General features: G+C 42.7%; 1 pseudogene; it reads right to left on the bottom strand.

Moving 5' to 3' along the window:
- Positions 1 to 5,914: 5,914 nt before the first annotated feature.
- Positions 5,915 to 5,984, bottom strand: LOC142661324 (U2 spliceosomal RNA; annotated as a pseudogene).
- Between the last annotated feature and the right edge of the window lie 6,779 nt (positions 5,985 to 12,763).

Genomic DNA, 12,763 nt, shown 5'->3' with positions numbered 1-12,763 from the left:
TTTTTTTTTAAATTATTTCATTTCACTGCAAAGATTCGTTTTCTGTTTAATTTAATTTTATTGTGGAATTGCAAAGAAAAATAGTTACAAAAAATGTACATTTAATTACAATGCAGTTGCGGTTTTCACCATTCTTGCTAACAGGATAAAACAACCAGATAATAAATACATCAGAATGGACAAAGTTGTTAAAAAAACGCAACTACATTGCAAAATCGCACAATGTATAAACACAATGTTCAAAGTAATCAATTCAATTACACTGTATGTTGTTCTTTGTGTTTTCCAAGGCATAAAACCGTAATGGAAAGACGCATTTAAACCGCTGCCTGTGAAAACAGGATAATCGCTGTGTGAAAACTCACGCATGTGTGAATAGCCCCATTAAAATGAATGGGTCCATGTGCTGTCAAGTTATTTCAACGCACAGCACACGGACGAGTATTCGGGTATATTCACACGCAGTGAGCAAAAACGTCTGAAAATACGGAGTTGTTTTCAGGCGAAAACAGCTCCTGATTTTCAGACGTTTTTTTAACAACTCACGTTTTTCGCTGCGTTTTTTTATGACCTTTTTTGGAGCTGTTTTTCAATGGTATCAATTAAAAACGCCTCCAAAAACGTCCCAAGAAGTGTCCTGCACTTCTTTTGACAAGCCGTCATTTTACGCGTCGTATTTTGACAGCGACGCGTAAAATAAAGGCTCGTGGGAACAGATCGTAATTCCAATTGAAAACAATGGGCAGATGTTTGTAGGCGTATTAGGGGCGTTTTTCAGGCGTAATTCGAGGCTTAAACTGCCCGTATTATGTCTGAAAACACTGCGTGTGAACATACCCTTAGGCTATATTCAAACGCGTGTGAATCTGATCCGTTATGCATCAGTTTTCTTTGCGAGGGCATGCGTTATTCACACACTCGCAAAGCACATCTTTTTTTTTTCAATTGAATTGATGCGTAAATCACGCACAGCACACGGATGTGCATCCGTGTGCTGTGCGTGATTTTCACGCACCCATTGACTTCAATGGGCGATAGGAGTGTGATAAACATAGGACATGCAGTGAGTTTTATGCAACGGACACACGCTGCGTGAAAACTCCTGCATGTGTGAACGACCCCATTGAAATCAATGGGTCCGTGTTCTGCATGTGATTTTCCTGCGCAGCACACGGACGTTATTCACGTTCGTCTGAATGAGCCCTTTGAGTTTCCGCTTTTTCCTCCCAAAATTACCGGTCAGATTTTAGATGTATTTTCATGTGCTAGTTTTGTGCTGATTTACTGCCCAGATTTCGTGCAAATCATAGAAAAAAAAACACCACAAAACCAGCGTGTGTAATTGCACCCTGCAGCATATCGACCACTTAGGTCTGGGAGCCTCAGACAGACAATGACTGTATCCTCCTCCGCCGACCTCCGCTCTTGATTCTTGGGGCTATGCAGGCAGTGTTCGCATGTCCAGCTAAGATCTACCACCAGCACAAATCCCACACCGAACCTAACCCTGACGCTGTTGACGTTTCTAGGGCAGGTTGTGCCTGGCAAAGGAGGAATATCCAATCCATATAGGAAGCAACCTGTGCACACACTTATTATACAAAATTACCAGCACTTCTTGGTAAAAAAATTTTTACCGCCACCAGCCTCCCAGTGTAAATACCAGCTGGAACAGTGGTTTAGCGGACGTGGCAACCCTAGCCTTAGGCTACATGCGATCATTGTGTGATTTGGTGGTGAAAATCTGCATCAAAAGCTCAGCTAAACTCAGGTAATTCCACAGGTAAAATCCGCACTTAATGGTGCGGTTTTTTTAAGCGTTTTTAGGTGCGTTTTTTACCTTTTGATGTGGAAACAGGTGCGTATTTTATGCTGCGGATTTAGGTGCGTTTTTTTATATACATGTCAGATACAATCCTGAGATGGAAACACAAGATAAATTGACATTCTGCAGATTTTGAAATACCAATGCAGGTCAATCTATGCGCTGAAAAATTCTGCATCATGTGCATTTGGCCTACTGTAACTACATACTGGTGTATAGTACATGTGCCCTATGGTGTTTTTATTCCTCACCACTTTCATTGCTGTCAGAGAATGGAAACATTCTTTCCAACAACTAGAGACCTAAAGAGGTTGTTGTCCACTACTGGACGACTGATGACCTATCCACCGGATAGGTCATCAGTATATGATCTGTGAGGGTCCAACACCCAGACCCCGCACCGTTAAGCCACCGGCTGCCTCCGGGCACCGGACGTACATGCAGTTGCCGGAATAGTGGCCAAGCTGCAGTACTGTATTCAAGTGATTAGGAGCAGAGCTGCAGTTCTGCAGCACGGCCGCTATGCTTCCGGCTCCGTATATCGCATAATGGGCAATAACATCTGGTACTCGCAGGCCACAGGAGTGGCTGATCAGTGCGGGGTCCAGGTGTCCGATGATATACTGATTTTTTTTTTAAAAAGCCCGAGCCGTGCTTTCTATCACCCAAGTGCATAAAAAGTGCAGAGGTGCCACACAAAAAGTGCACAAGGATGCGGTCTTAAAAGAGAGGGGCCCCGCATAACCATTCCCCAACCCTCCAAACCATAGGCCTAGAGGATCGAGGATCGATGATCCCCCTTCGCCGAAGCTTAGGGAGACCCAAACACACTCCTAGGCTTCTACCTGGGCTGCCACCCCAGTGTCCACCTAGGAGCCTGCATCAAGGTCGCACCTCCCCTCCGAAGAAGGGAGGCCGGGTTGCAGGGGAAAACGGAACCAGATGGCCACACATTTTCCCCCTAGACCTCAAGAGGGTCCCAAAAGAGCACAAAATCCTTGTGACAAACACACAGTGAAAAAAACAAAATTAAAGAAGTGGATGTGCGCTGTGATACAGCCTGGACATCCGCCAGGTATAAAAATTCCTCATCTCCCAGCCAGAAGGCCGGGAGAATAAAGGTGTGTGCTAAGAAGTGTGAAAGAGGAGTGCGTGCAAATGTGCCTTCACTCAGTGGGATCCCACCCCCAGTGAGTTAGGGCACCCCAGGGTCACCAGCCCTGGGGCACATAGCAACTCGGGCTTCCAAACTACCCGACCTCCTGACCTCGATCCGGCGGTCGCCTCGTCACCTACAAATGGTACCTTTAAACCAAATGCGTACACCAGAGCGATGACCGTTGTGGTTGTGGTTCCCTGCCCTCCCCTCAGCATTCTGTCATCCCCCTACGATGGCCGCTGTACCACCGGCAGGGATGATTAACCTCAGCTTGAGCAGGTACTACACTTGATCTTAGCAAAAAGGCAGAGAAGCGATGATATACTGATGACCTATACGGTGGATAGGTCATCAGTTGTCCAGAAATGGACAACCCCTTTAAAACCTGCCTTGATCATGTCCAACTAAGGAGCAGGACTTGTTACAGTGTATGAGCTCTCTTTTGTAATTGAGCCGTAAACCTGTGTCAGTTGGACGTAAGTTTTTTAGCTTTTGGATGCGAACATGAATGTTTCCATTCACCGGCAGCAAACAGTGCTCCTGAAAATGATGAGAAGCAACATTATTTAAATTGAAGCAAAATACTTTGCATAGTGATCTCCGCCCATAAGTCCCAGCCATTACAGTCCGTTGCTTTCACAGCATTTTACACTTTTATTTATCATGTGACTTGCTATTGAGACATGTTAGTAAATACCGTTGGTAAGATCCCAGCTCATAGACCGATCATTAGAGTGAAAGGATCTTCAATGCTGGCAGAGTTCATGTGAATGACAGTTCTATTGAAATCAATGGTGATGGAAACGGAAACCTCTGGTTTCCGTCTGTGTCAGTTTGTGTCTGTTCAGGGTCCCGTTCTGACGGAAAGCTCCGACGGAACGTCAGGACGGGACCCCAACGCAGAGCCAAAGTCCTTTATTTGACCCCAAGTGAGTAAATGAGCTGTCATTTAGATGAATGCCCCAGTCTTCCAGCAGGGAATATGAGGAGCAGGTAAGGGTCCATGGACAAGTTGAAGATGCGCTATGACAGATGGCCTTGTGCTTAGAGAACGGCTCTACCTGACCAACGAGACAACTTTACCAAGTGATTAAGAAGAACTAAGCAGCACAGGGACATTGGCTAAGAAGACATACAGTATGCGTCTTATGTGGCTCTTGTTGAATAGAATGATGGAAACCGTCTATTTGCAGCATTGTACTATTGAGAACAATAAAAACTATGGGTAATCAAAGTAAATTATTTTACTAATTATTTTTGCTGCTAATATGATAGCTACAGGCAATCGCACGATAAGGGTATATAGAGGGAAGCTTCAGGACGGGACCCCAACGCAGAGGAGCAGAACAACTAAAATACTTGAAGCGCCAGTTCCGTTGCATGACGGAGCCCATTGACTTTAATGTGTTTTGTTGGGTTTCCGTCATGGTGTCCAGTATTTTGGAACGGATTTGTGATGGAGGCCACTAACGGAGCCTCCAACGCAAATGTGAACACGCCCTAAGACTTTTGTTTCATATGGCCGTCTTGAACTCATGTGTGCTGGAGTACAATGTGCCAAATTTATCATCAGGTGCAATCTGTATTTTGTTATAAGTTGTCTGCTTTTTATCCATATTTGTTAAATGTTTTCTTAAAGGGTTAACAACGTTTTGCTGTTTTAGTAATGTTGCTGAAATACGGATGTAAAAAAAACAGAACAAGTACGCACATGTAACCTTTGCAAAAACGGAACATGCGTTTCAAAATGAACCCATTGACTTCTACTGGCTAAAAACGGTACAGATCCATTGGAACATGCTGCGTATAATAAAAAAGAGACATGCGCATTAAAAAGATAACATATAAAAAACGGAAATGTGAATATAAAAATGGATATGTATTTTTTAATGGAACAAAAAAAAGACATTTATATGAATCCAATATACGGAAGTGTGAATAAGCCCTAAACGACAATACAGACTAGCTCCAATATTTACTGCTAAGTTTATAAAAGCAGCCACAATGCTGAAACTGGACACTCACAGACCCCTTTGACTTTCATGGTGTCCATCAGCGTCCCATCAAGTTCTCACTATTGACGACTACCGGAAACCTCGATGATATACTGATTTTTTTTTTTTAAAAAGCCCGAGCCGTGCTTTCTATCACCCAAGTGCATAAAAAGTGCAGAGGTGCCACACAAAAAGTGCACAAGGATGCAGTCTATCGCAGCCCTTCTCTTAAAAGAGAGAGGCCCCGCATAACCATTCCCCAACCCTCCAAACCATAGGCCTAGAGGATCGAGGATCGATGATCCCCCTTCGCCGAAGCTTAGGGAGACCCAAACACACTCCTAGGCTTCTACCTGGGCTGCCACCCCAGTGTCCACCTAGGAGCCTGCATCAAGGTCGCACCTCCCCTATGAAGAAGGGAGGCTGGGTTGCAGGGGAAAACGGAACCAGATGGCCACACATTTTCCCCCTAGACCTCAGGAGGGTCCCAAAAGAGCACCGCATCCCAAAATCCTTGTGACAAACGTGACAAACACACAGTGAAAAAAACGAAATTAAATAAGTGGATGTGTGCTGTGATACAGCCTGGACATCCGCCAGGTATAAAAAATCCTCATCTCCCAGCCAGAAGGCCGGGAGAATAAAGGTGTGTGCTAAGAAGTGTGAAAGAGTAGTGCGTGCAAATGTGCCTTCACTCAGTGGGATCCCACCGCCCAGTGAGTTAGGGCACCCCAGGGTCACCAGCCCTGGGGCACATAGCAACTCGGGCTTCCAAACTACCCGACCTCCTGACTTCGATCCGGCGGTCGCCTCGTCACCTACAAATGGTACCTTTAAACCAAATGCGTACACCAGAGCGATGACCGTTGTGGTTGTGGTTCCCTGCCCTCACCTCAGCGTTCTGTCATCCCCCTACGATGGCCTCTGTACCACCGGCAGGGATGATTACTAACCTCAGCTTGAGCAGGTACTACACTTGATCTTAGCCAAAAGGCCGAGAAGCGATGATATACTGATGACCTATACGGTGGATAGGTCATCAGTTGTCCAGAAATGGACAACCCCTTTAAAACCTGCCTTGATCATGTCCAACTAAGGAGCAGGACTTGTTACAGTGTATGAGCTCTCTTTTGTAATTGAGCCGTAAACCTGTGTCAGTTGGACGTAAGTTTTTTAGCTTTTGGATGCGAACATGAATGTTTCCATTCACCGGCAGCAAACAGTGCTCCTGAAAATGATGAGAAGCAACATTATTTAAATTGAAGCAAAATACTTTGCATAGTGATCTCCGCCCATAAGTCCCAGCCATTACAGTCCGTTGCTTTCACAGCATTTTACACTTTTATTTATCATGTGACGTGCTATTGAGACATGTTAGTAAATACCGTTGGTAAGATCCCAGCTCATAGACCGATCATTAGAGTGAAAGGATCTTCAATGCTGGCAGAGTTCATGTGAATTACAGTTCCATTGAAATCAATGGTGATGGAAACGGAAACCTCTGGTTTCCGTCTGTGTCAGTTTGTGTCTGTTCAGGGTCCCGTTCTGACGGAAAGCTCAGACGGAACGTCAGGACGGGACCCCAACGCAGAGCCAAAGTCCTTTATTTGACCCGAAGTGAGTAAATGAGCTGTCATTTAGATGAATGCCCCTGTCTTCCAGCAGGGAATATGAGGAGCAGGTAAGGGTCCATGGACAAGTTGAAGATGCGCTATGACAGATGGCCTTGTGCTTAGAGAACGGCTCTACCTGACCAACGAGACAACTTTACCAAGTGATTAAGAAGAACTAAGCAGCACAGGGACATTGGCTAAGAAGACATACAGTATGCGTCTTATGTGGCTCTTGTTGAATAGAATGATGGAAACCGTCTATTTGCAGCATTGTACTATTGAGAACAATAAAAACTATGGGTAATCAAAGTTAATTATTTTACTAATTATTTTTGCTGCTAATATGATAGCTACAGGCAATCGCATGATAAGGGTATATAGAGGGAAGCTTCAGCTAAGGTTAAAAGGGTTGTCCAGGCACTGATAACTGATGTCCTATCCACAGGATAGGTCATCAGTAAATGATCGGTGGGGGTCTGACACCCGGCCCGTGCATCAATCAGCTGCTCTGGCTGCCACCGGGTGCCGGATGTTATGCACGGTATGCAGTGTTTGGAATCCGAAGAAGGTGGCTCTGACCATTGCATAGCGGCCGTGCAGCAGAACAGCAACTCATCTCCTATTCACTTGAATAGGAGCAGAGCTGGAGTACTGCAGCTCGGTCGCTATTCCGTGACCAGAGTCATCTGCTTTCGGCATGGACATGCGATGCCCGGAGGCAGCCGGAGCAGCTGATCACTGCGGGGTCTTGGTGTTGGACCCCCACCGATGATATGCTGATGGATCATCAGTTGTCTGTGCCTGGACAACCCCTTTAACTCTAACCCTTGTACGTGTCTATGAAATACGGTATGAGAAGATCATTACCCCTTTTATTGAAATTCAAGATGCTTTTGTGGCTTAATGGACTGCTATTTCTTCCAGAATGTGGAATCTTATAGCAAAGGAGGAAAGGTGACCAACTCCATGAATAAGACGTTTAGCAACCACCAATGGAAGAGATGTTCAGGAGTTCAGATACTTTTGGCCATGGTCTAGTCACGGGACAGGGTGATATCTGCTTGTCTTCAGAGAAGCCTGTTTTTTGCAATAAACACATCCCTTAGGGTCCTCTTACATGGCCCGACATGGGCCGTGTAAACGAGCACCGATCAACAAGACAGCTCGTTGATCGGCGCTCGTTTGCTTCTTTCACAAGGCGCTATGTATGGGGATGAACGCTTGTTACTGCGATCCGTTACGTTCATCCCCATACATTTCTATCATGTCGGCAGCGCGTCTCCCTGGGAGATGTCCTTTCGACAACGATAATATTTTCAGCTGCATAAATGATACGATCAGCAGATGATTGAGCTTTTGCTCGTACATCGGCTGATCATTGCCCTGTTTACACACGGCAATGATCGGGAACGAGTGTTCTGTGAACGCTTGTTTGCCCGATAATTGGCCCGTGTAAAAAGGCCTTTAATCTTTGTCTTGTTTTTATTAACCTTTATTAGAAAATAAAATGACAGTAAGGGTATGTTCACACGGCAGCCTCCGTTACGGCTGAAATTCCGGAGCTGTTTTCATGAGAAAACAGCACCGTAATTTCAGCCGTAATGGCATGTGCAGGCGTCTATCGCTGCGTCCATTACAGACGTAATTGGAGCTGTTTTTCCATGGAGTCCATGGAAAACGGCTCCATTTACGTCTGAAGTAGTGACAGGCACATCTTTGACGCGGGCGTAAAAAAAATGACTGTCGGAACAGACATCGTAAGACCCATTCTAATGAATGGGCAGATGTTTGCCGACGCTTATGAGCCGCATTTTCGGACGTAATTCGGGGCTAAATCGCCCGAATTACGTCCGTAAATAGTGTGTGTGAACCCAGCCTAAGAGCTACTAAGACTTTGTATCTTCCATTTAATGCAGCCTACGTACGACAGTGAAGTGACCTGGGAACTGGGAGAAGAATAGAAAGCAAAGAATCACCGCAGTCATCCAGACATGTAGAAAATCACTTTTCATATACAATATTAGCTCCTCGGAGAATGCTTATATAGGTATTAATTGCAGCAATAAGTCACTGGTAACACAGTTCTGCTTGGGTGACTTCTAACAGGTTTTCAGTATTTTAGGAGAGGAGCACCACACATTTTCCTTCCCTTCATTTACCACTATAAAACTATATTACGAGCAGTTCCCTAATAAAATGTTATTTCAATTGGTTTTCCCATCATAGACATTTATAGCATACCCCTAGGAATCACATCTGGAACCCCTACTTGTCAGGGGGTTTCTCGACCGCTGTTCAGCAAGAGAAGGCAGCTGGCAATGGCAGAATCCAGGTGGACTGAATGTAGAGGTGGCCGTCATGTTGAGGTCTATGAGATGTATGGAAAAAGCTTATTGCTATTAATGCAGTAATGATATAATAATTAGAGGTATATTGGTATGTCCACCTTCATAGGCAATGTGTTTTTATTCTAAGGAAACCAAAACCAAAACAATGCAACCTTTTACTAAGGGCCTGTTCACATCTGCATCGGTGTCTCCGTTGTTCTGCTCCATCAGAGGAGCAGAACAACTAAAATACTTGAAGCGCCGGTTCCGTTGCAGGACGGAGCTCATTGACTTTAATGTGTTTTGCTGGGTTTCCGTCATGGTGTCCAGTATTTTGGAACGGATTTGTGATGGAGGCCACTAACGGAGCCTCCAACGCAAATGTGAACACGCCCTAAGACTGTTGTTTCATATGGCCGTCTTGAACTCATGTGTGCTGGAGTACAATGTGCCAAATTTATCAACAGGTGCAATCTGTATTTTGTTATAAGTTGTCTGCTTTTTATCCATATTTGTTAAATGTTTTCTTAAAGGGTTAACAAAGTTTTGCTGTTCTAGTAATGTTGCTGAAATACGGATGTAAAAAAACAGAACAAGTACGCACATGTAGACTTTGCAAAAACGGAACATGCGTTTCAAAATGAACCCATTGACTTCTACTGGCTAAAAACGGTACATATCCATTGGAACATGCTGCGTATTATAAAAAAGAGACATGCGCATTAAAAAGATAACATATAAAAAACGGAAATGTGAATATAAAAATGTATATGTATTTTTTAATGGAACAAAAAAAGACATTTATATGAATCCAATATACGGAAGTGTGAATAAGCCCTAAACGACAATGCAGACTAGCTCCAATATTTACTGCTAAGTTTATAAAAGCAGCCACAATGCTGAAACTGGACACTGACAGACCCCATTGACTTTCATGGTGTCCATCAGCGTCCCATCAAGTTCTCACTATTGACGACTACCGGAAACACTAAGGCTATGTGCACACGATAGCAGGCTTTTACGTCTGAAATGACAGACTGTTTTCAGGAGAAAACAGCTGCCTCGTTTCAGACGTAAATGCTCCTCCTCGCATTTTGCGAGGCTTCTCTGACAGCCGTAAATTTTGAGCTGTGCTTCATTGAGTTCAATGAAGAACGGCTCAAATTACGTCTCAAAGAAGTGTCCTGCATATAATGTATATAAGTGTCCTGCATATAATGTATATAAGTGTCCTGCATATAATGTATATAAGTGTCCCGCATATAATGTATAGAAGTGTCCCGCATATAATGTATATAAGTGTCCCGCATATAATGTATAGAAGTGTCCTGCATATAATGTATAGAAGTGTCCCGCATATAATGTATAGAAGTGTCCCGCATATAATGTATAGAAGTGTCCCGCATATAATGTATAGAAGTGTCCCGCATATAATGTATAGAAGTGTCCCGCATATAATGTATAGAAGTGTCCCGCATAACATGTATACAAGTGTCCCGCATATAATGTATATAAGTGTCCTGCATATAATGTATAGAAGTGTCCCGCATATAATGTATAGAAGTATCCCGCATATAATGTATAGAAGTGTCCCGCATATAATGTATAGAAGTGTCCCGCATATAATTTATAGAAGTGTCCCGCATATAATGTATAGAAGTGTCCCGCATATAATGTATAGAAGTGTCCTGCATATAATGTATAGAAGTGTCCTGCATATAATGTATACAAGTGTCCCGCATATAATGTATAGAAGTGTCCCGCATATAATGTATAGAAGTGTCCCGCATATAATGTATATAAGTGTCCCGCATATAATGTATAGAAGTGTCCCGCATAACATGTATACAAGTGTCCCGCATATAATGTATATAAGTGTCCCGCATATAATGTATAGAAGTGTCCCGCATAACATGTATACAAGTGTCCCGCATATAATGTATAGAAGTGTCCCGCATATAATGTATATAAGTGTCCCGCATATAATGTATAGAAGTGTCCCGCATATAATGTATAGAAGTGTCCCGCATATAATGTATAGAAGTGTCCCGCATATAATGTATAGAAGTGTCCCGCATATAATGTATAGAAGTGTCCCGCATATAATGTATAGAAGTGTCCCGCATATAATGTATAGAAGTGTCCCGCATATAATGTATAGAAGTGTCCCGCATATAATGTATAGAAGTGTCCCCAATATAATGTATACAAGTGTCCTGCATATAATGTATAGAAGTGTCCTGCATATAATGTATAGAAGTGTCCTGCATATAATGTATATAAGTGTCCTGCATATAATGTATAGAAGCGTCCCGCATATAATGTATATAAGTGTCCCGCATATATTGTATAGAAGTGTCCCGCATATAATGTATAGAAGTGTCCCGCATATAATGTATAGAAGTGTCCCGCATATAATGTATAGAAGTGTCCCGCATATAATGTATAGAAGTGTCCCGCATATAATGTATAGAAGTGTCCCGCATATAATGTATAGAAGTGTCCCGCATATAATGTATAGAAGTGTCCCGCATATAATGTATAGAAGTGTCCCGCATATAATGTATAGAAGTGTCCCGCATATAATGTATAGAAGTGTCCCGCATATAATGTATAGAAGTGTCCTGCATATAATGTATAGAAGTGTCCTGCATATAATGTATAGAAGTGTCCTGCATATAATGTATACAAGTGTCCCGCATATAATGTATATAAGTGTCCCGCATATAATGTATAGAAGTGTCCCGCATATAATGTATAGAAGTGTCCCGCATAACATGTATACAAGTGTCCCGCATATAATGTATATAAGTGTCCCGCATATAATGTATAGAAGTGTCCCGCATATAATGTATAGAAGTGTCCCGCATATAATGTATAGAAGTGTCCCGCATATAATGTATAGAAGTGTCCCGCATATAATGTATAGAAGTGTCCCGCATATAATGTATAGAAGTGTCCCGCATATAATGTATAGAAGTGTCCCGCATATAATGTATAGAAGTGTCCCCAATATAATGTATACAAGTGTCCTGCATATAATGTATAGAAGTGTCCCCAATATAATGTATACAAGTGTCCTGCATATAATGTATAGAAGTGTCCTGCATATAATGTATAGAAGCGTCCTGCATATAATGTATAGAAGTGTCCTGCATATAATGTATAGAAGTGTCCCGCATATAATGTATAGAAGTGTCCCGCATATAATGTATAGAAGTGTCCCGCATATAATGTATAGAAGTGTCCCGCATATAATGTATAGAAGTGTCCCGCATATAATGTATAGAAGTGTCCCGCATATAATGTATAGAAGTGTCCCGCATATAATGTATAGAAGTGTCCCGCATATAATGTATAGAAGTGTCCCGCATATAATGTATAGAAGTGTCCCGCATATAATGTATAGAAGTGTCCCGCATATAATGTATAGAAGTGTCCTGCATATAATGTATAGAAGTGTCCTGCATATAATGTATACAAGTGTCCCGCATATAATGTATAGAAGTGTCCCGCATATAATGTATAGAAGTGTCCCGCATATAATGTATATAAGTGTCCCGCATATAATGTATAGAAGTGTCCCGCATAACATGTATACAAGTGTCCCGCATATAATGTATATAAGTGTCCCGCATATAATGTATAGAAGTGTCCCGCATAACATGTATACAAGTGTCCCGCATATAATGTATATAAGTGTCCCGCATATAATGTATAGAAGTGTCCCGCATATAATGTATATAAGTGTCCTGCATATAATGTATAGAAGTGTCCCGCATATAATGTATAGAAGTGTCCCGCATATAATGTATATAAGTGTCCCGCATATAATGTATATAAGT

Source organism: Rhinoderma darwinii, chromosome 9 (assembly GCF_050947455.1).
Source record: "Rhinoderma darwinii isolate aRhiDar2 chromosome 9, aRhiDar2.hap1, whole genome shotgun sequence".
NCBI lineage: Eukaryota > Metazoa > Chordata > Amphibia > Anura > Rhinodermatidae > Rhinoderma > Rhinoderma darwinii.
This window is presented reverse-complemented; position numbering and strand designations above follow the sequence as displayed.